Source organism: Mustela nivalis, assembly GCF_964662115.1.
Source record: "Mustela nivalis genome assembly, chromosome: 15".
NCBI lineage: Eukaryota > Metazoa > Chordata > Mammalia > Carnivora > Mustelidae > Mustela > Mustela nivalis.
The window spans coordinates 28,641,632-28,648,083 of record NC_139034.1 but is presented as its reverse complement, the minus strand read 5'-3'; the positions used below and the strand labels follow the sequence as shown (position 1 = coordinate 28,648,083).

Sequence of the window (6,452 nt, the reverse complement as noted above, 5' to 3'; positions counted from 1 at the left end):
TTGATCTGTTGCTTAGATGATCTGTCCATTTCAGTGAGGGGGGGTCCCCTACTATTATTGTATTACTGTTGATGTGTTTCTTTGATTTTGATATTAATTGGTTTATATAATGGGCTGCTCCCATATTAGGGGCATAGATATTTAAACTTTTTAGATCTTCTTGCTGGACAGACTCTTTGAGTATGATATAGTGTCCTTCCTCATCTCTTATTATAGTCTTTGGCTTAAAATCTAATATTTATGATATAAGGATTGCTACCCCAGCTTTCTTTTGATGTACATTATCATGGTAAATTGTTTTTCACCCCCTCACTTTAAATCTGGAGGTGTCATGCAAAATGAGTTTCTTGCAGATAGCATATCAATGGGTCTTATTTTTTTATCCATTCTGATACCCTGTGTCTTTTGATTGAGGGCATTTAGCCCATTTACATTCTGGGTAACTATTGAAAGATATGAATTTAGTGCCATTTTATTGCCTGTAAGGTGACTGTTACTGTATATTGTCTCTGTTCCTTTCTGGTCTACTACTTTTAGGCTCTCTCTTTGCTTAGAGAACCCCTTTCATTATTTTCTGTAGGGCTGGTTTGGTGTTTGCAAGTTCTTTTAATTTTTGTTTGTCCTGGAAGCTTTTTATCTCTCCTATTTTCAGTGTTAGCCTAGCTGGATATAGTATTCTTGGCTGCATATTTTCCTCATTTAATACTCTGAATATATCATGCTGGTCCTTTCTGGCCTGCTAGGTCTCTGTGGATAAGTCTGCTGCCAATCTAATATTTTTACCATTGTATGTTACAGACCTCTTACCCCAAGCTGTTTTCAGGGTTTTCTCTTTGTCACTGATACTTGCAAGTTTAACTAGTAGATGACAGGGTGTGGACCCATTTTTATTGATTTTGAGGGGGTTCTCTGCGCCTCCTGGATTTTGATGCTTGTTCCCTTCACCAAATTAAGGAAATTTTCTGCTATAATTTGCTCCAATATACCTTCTTCCCCACCCCTATCTTTTTTCTTTTCTGGGATCCCAGTTATTCTAATATTGTTTCATCTTATGGTATCACTTCTCTCTTGAATTCTACCCTTGTGGTCCCGTTTATCTCTCTTTTGCTCAGCTTCTTTTTTCTCTATCATTTGGTCTTCTATATCACTATTTCTCTCTTCTGCCTCATTTATCCTAGCAATAAGAGCCTGCGTTTTTTTTTTTTATTTTTAAAGATTTTATTTATTTATTTGACAGACAGATCACAAGTGGTAGAGAGGCAGGCAGAGAGAGAGGGGGAAGCAGGCTCACTGCCAAGCAGAGAGTTTGATGCGGGGCTCGATCTCAGGGCCCGAGTCCATGACCTGAGCTGAAGGCAGAGACTTTAACCCACTGAGTCACCCAGGTGCCCCAGAGCCTCCATTTTTGATTGCACCTCATTAATAGCTTTTTTAAAATTTCAACTTGGTTAGATTTTAGTTCTTTTATTTCTCTAGATAGGGATTTTATTTCTCCAGAAAGGAATTCTTTAGTATCGTCCATGCTTTTTTTGAGCCCAGGTAGCACCTTGATAATCGTCATTCTGAACTCTACTTCTGACATCTTACTAATGTCCATATTGATTAGGTCCCTAGCCCTCAGTACTGCCTCTTTTTTTTTTTTTTTTTTTTTGTGGTTAGTTTTTCCACCTTCTCATTTATCCAGGTAAGAATAGATGAAAGGAGAACAAAGTAGTAAAAAGGTAGCAATGACCCCAGAAAAATATATACTAACCAAATCAGAAGAGAGCTGAAACTGGGAGGAGAAGAAAGAAGAAAAGAAGAGAAACCCCCCCCCCATATATATATATATATATATATATATATATATATATATATACACACACACACACACACAAATACGAGTAAACATGATGAAGGGGTGGAATATGACTGTAAAAATGAAAATTAAAAAAGGATTCCAGAAAAGGAATTGATAAGATAAGAAATTGGTTAAAAAGGAGAAAAAAAAAAGAAGAAGAAAGAATATGATCAGGCTGGAGACTAGAACAAAACTATGTGCTAGATTTAGGGTATATCTTGATCTATCATTAGAAATTGTATCCCAAAATTTTAAAGAGAAAAAAAAAAACCTATATGTATACAAGAAATACGGTTAAATACAATAAAGAGATAAAAAATCACTATAACAATGAAAATTTAAAATGATTTTTAAAAACATATTGATAAGATAGAGTAGTTAAAAAACATTAAAATAGGAAAGAGGAAAAATTTTAAAAATAGAATAAATTTTTTTTTAAATTTAACTTTGAAAGACTAATAGATCATGAGATAAAAGCCATGAATTCTGTGTTGCTCTCCCCTAGCTCTGGAGTTCTGCAGTTCTCATTCATCAGTGAACTTGGTCTTGACTGGATGTTCTTGCTGATCTTCTGGGGGAAAGGTCTGTTGCAGTGATTCTCAAATGTCTTTGCCCGAGGTGGAATTGCACCTCCCTTGCTGTGGGCCTGACTAAGTAATCTGTGCAGGGTTCACTCTTGGGAGTTTTTGTTCCCTGAATGCTTTCTGTACATCTATGGAGGATGGGAATGAAAATGGCGGCCTCCCAATCTCTGGCCCAGAGGAGCCAAGAGCTCAGGGCCTTACTCCTCAGTGTGTCCTCAGAGAAAAACAGTCAATCCCTCCCATCTTCCTGGTCTCTGGCTGTGCTCCATGCTCACCTGGCATGTGACTGAGCATTTCTATCTCTGGCACATGGCCCTGTTTGGAGTCTCCAAACCCAACAGATTCCTGCAGTGCACTCCCATGCCACTCTGCCTGGAGGAGGGAGGGGGTCTCCCCAGATCTGCCACTTGTGGGATTCTGGCTCAAAGAGCATGCCTCGGATCATGGTTTAAGGTAACCATGAGCTGAGAGCCCACTGCTTGGCTCCATCTCTGTAGCCGGCTTCCCCACTCTGATACCTGGAAACTCTGTCACACTCAGAAATCCCTGGTTTTTTGGTGACCACGTTGGTCCTGAGACCAAACTGTTCCTGCTAGGGCTCCACCCTGTGCTTAGCTTCTGGAGTGATGTCCCTCAGTGAAGCAGACTTCTAAAAGTTCCAATTTTGTGCTCCACTACAATACTGCTTGCTGGAAGCTGGCCCTTCCCCCTGTGGTCTATGGACGCATCACTTTGGATTCACTTCTCCACACATCTTACCTCCCGAAAGTGCTAGATATTTTGTTCCTAGATTTGCTGCTCTTCTTCTCTTCAATCTCCTGTTGAGTTTGTAGGTGTTTAGAATGGTTTGATAATGATCTAGCTGAATTCTTGGGACATGATGATATCTCGGTCTCTTACTCGTCTGCCATCTTGCTCTTTCCCTTTGTGTTATTTCTAGCAAGAAATTTTCTGTCAGTCTTATTTTTGTTCCTATAGCTTTTTCTATGGCTGCTTTCAAGTTTTTTGTTTGTTTGTTTATGTGTTCATTTGTTTGTTTTTTTATCCACCAGAGATTTTGAGCAATTTGATTTTAGTGGGTGTTGCTGTAGTTTTCCTTATATTTCTTGTCCTCAAGGTTTATGGAGCTTTTTGGCTATGTTGATTTGATTTAATCAAATCTGGAAAACCTTTGAACCATTATTTATTTGGCATTATTTGGGCATTATTTTTCCTGTTTCCTTTCTATATCTTTCACTGGGGACTCCAGTTACCTGTATATTAGACAGTTTGAAGTTGTACTATAGTTTAAAGTTTTTTCTAAGTGTTTTATTTCAGTGGTATTTTCTTCTCAGTGTTCTGTCTGCTGAATTTCTTCCAGTGTAGCTTTCATCTCTAAAAGTTTAACTTTTTAAGATATCTTTTCTGTGATGGTGATGCATCTAAGTCACCACAGAACTGTGAGCTCTATAGCATGGAGACTGGGGCTGTCTCATCTGATTGATTTTTTTTCCTCAATACTTTCCTGTGTCTTTGCATGCCTCTTTTTCTTCTTTCTATCTTTTTTTCTTTCGTTCATTCTTTCTTCCTTTCTTTCTTTCTTAAGTTACTTGTTAACATTTAATGAACATCCCTCTGTGTGGCTTCAGGCTACCAGGACAGACAGTTCCCCCTCCCCCCATCCCTTAATCTTATCTTTAGCTCTTCTATTGAAGAATTTGGTCTTCATGATGAGAAATTGTTATGGGAGCTGTCCCTTCCCCAGAAATTTGTAGTAGTCCAGTTGTACTACATCAATGATAGGAATAGGTCCAGTCTTGTTTTGGGAAGCATTTATCTATGTCTGCTCACTGACCAAGGTCCACAGTTTACCCAGGTTGACAGTTGGGCAGAAGCTCTGGTTCCTCTTGAAGTGATCATGCCTCATACCCACTTTTCCAAAGTAACCTGGGTGATAATTTGTGGAAGTTTATTCTGGGGTGATGCATGCTGCTAGCATCCCCCAGGCTTTCTGGGTGTTTCCAGTGCTTGCTGATGTGTCCTTGGCCATGGGTCCTGTGGCTTTGAAGTTTTCAGGTCTTCTTCAGTCTGGATGGTATATTGGCAGCCCAGATGAAAGAGCATGCCCAATATTTTTTGGTATAATATTAGACATTATGTATTTTTTATTGCTGGGTTATGACTATGTTTTAATTCTTATAAGTTTCTTGAGTTTTGTTCTGTGATGGAATGCAGTTTAAGTTTCTTAGAAACTGAGCCTTTTAAATCTTACTTTTAATATTTGTAAGATGGGACTAAAACACTGTTTAATAGAGGACTATTTATTTCCTACTACCAAGGTAAGAACTTTCTGAATACCTTATTTAATTTCTATAAATGATGAAGTTTTCCAATCTGACTGGTGGGGACAATCAATTTTCCTGTCTTCATGTGAGACCAGGGGCTTTTTAAAAAAAATCTTTTTTTTTAAAATTTATTTATTTTTTTCTTATTTTTTTTAAAGATTTTGTTTATTTATTTGACAGACAGAGATCACAAGTAGGCAGAGAGGCAGGCAGAGAGAGAGGGGGAAGCAGGCTCCCTGCTGAGCAGAGAGCCCGATGCGGGGCTCGATCCCAGGACTCTGAGATCATGACCTGAGCCGAAGGCAGAGGCTTTAACCTACTGAGCCACCCAGGCGCCCCCTTTTTAAAAAATCTTTAAATCTGTTTATTTACTTGGGATTTTTCATTTATAAAATTGTCACACAAATATGTTCTCATAAAGAATCAAGTAATACAAAGAGTATGGAGGAGAAGAGGAGCTCACTTTACGGCTTATAATGGTATCATTTTCTTCTCTCAAAGGTAATGCTGTTGATATTTTGTTGTAACTCCTTCTAGTTACCTCTCTTTAACTTCATATGCATATATATCCACACACGTTGATATCATACTTTTTTTTTCTGCTTACCACAAGGCCTTGATGATCTTTTCTTATTAGTACTGAAGATCCTCAACACTGAATGCCCCATATTCCTTTTTTGAATAATCTCCCTCTGCCTTCTTCTGGTCTGTTGAGATATTCCAATATTCTCAGACCTGTGTTTTCTCCCTCAATGATAGTTCATGGGATGCCAGAACTTGGCATGAACCTGTAGATAGGCCCTTCCTTTTCCTGGTGATGGTGATACATCTAAGTCACCACAGAACTGTGACCTCTATAGCATGGAGACTGGGGCTGTCTCATCTGCCATGGTGTCCTCAAGGCAGGGTTGGCTGATGAATATTATGGAATGGTAAAGATGAATGAATATAATTTCTCTGCACCTCTTTCATCCTCACTCAAAGGGACCAATCCTGGAGGAGCAAGATAATGGACCCAGGTACTGTTCTTTATAATTCTTTGTTAGAGTTCTTCCCTGGCTTTTGCTAGTTTCATCCCATTTATGCACTAATCAGTACTTTGAATCTGAGGGAGACCCTCTATAGATGTCCAGTTCTCTTTCCCTGAAGCTCTTTCTTTCCCTTGTATCCTGATAACTTTAGCCACATCGGTCTTTCCAAACCCTTAAGTGCATCGATTCATCATAGGGTGTCTGTGGACTGCATCTGCATTAGTATTCCCTCCCATGGTCTGGAAACTATTTCATGGAAGTGAGCTGGGGCTATTATAGGGCTTTCCTCATAATTTTTCTGTCCTATGTCTTCTTGTAGGTTGTGTTCTGACAATTATTCACTATCATGTTAACTTTCTTATTCCATCAAACATTTAAAAAATATTTCATCCAGTTTTTTAGTATTCTTTTATAAAAAGCTTGGCAGTAATTATTGTCTGCAGTTGTTGGAATAAGAGCTCCAAACCTTTTAATTTCAAACAAGTATTTTTCAGAGGAGTGAGCAGTTATTTCAGGACTATTCGAGTCCTCAGGTAGAGTCTAAGTGGTATTCAGAACTGGTCGTTTGGCATGTCTGGCAGTTCTGGTGGAAAAGACTACTAGAAACTTCTTTTCTGATGAGAACTGAGGAGATGCTTGAGAGGGTGCTCATCTTGTGGGGCAGAGAAAGCCA

At 38.7% G+C, this 6,452-nt stretch overlaps 1 pseudogene across 1 annotated transcript; it reads right to left on the bottom strand.

Annotated features, from left to right (window-relative positions):
- Positions 1-4,048: 4,048 nt before the first annotated feature.
- Positions 4,049-4,520, bottom strand: LOC309849184 (large ribosomal subunit protein uL15 pseudogene; annotated as a pseudogene). Its single transcript has one exon. The product of its transcript is annotated as a large ribosomal subunit protein uL15 pseudogene (transcript).
- Positions 4,521-6,452: the final 1,932 nt, after the last annotated feature.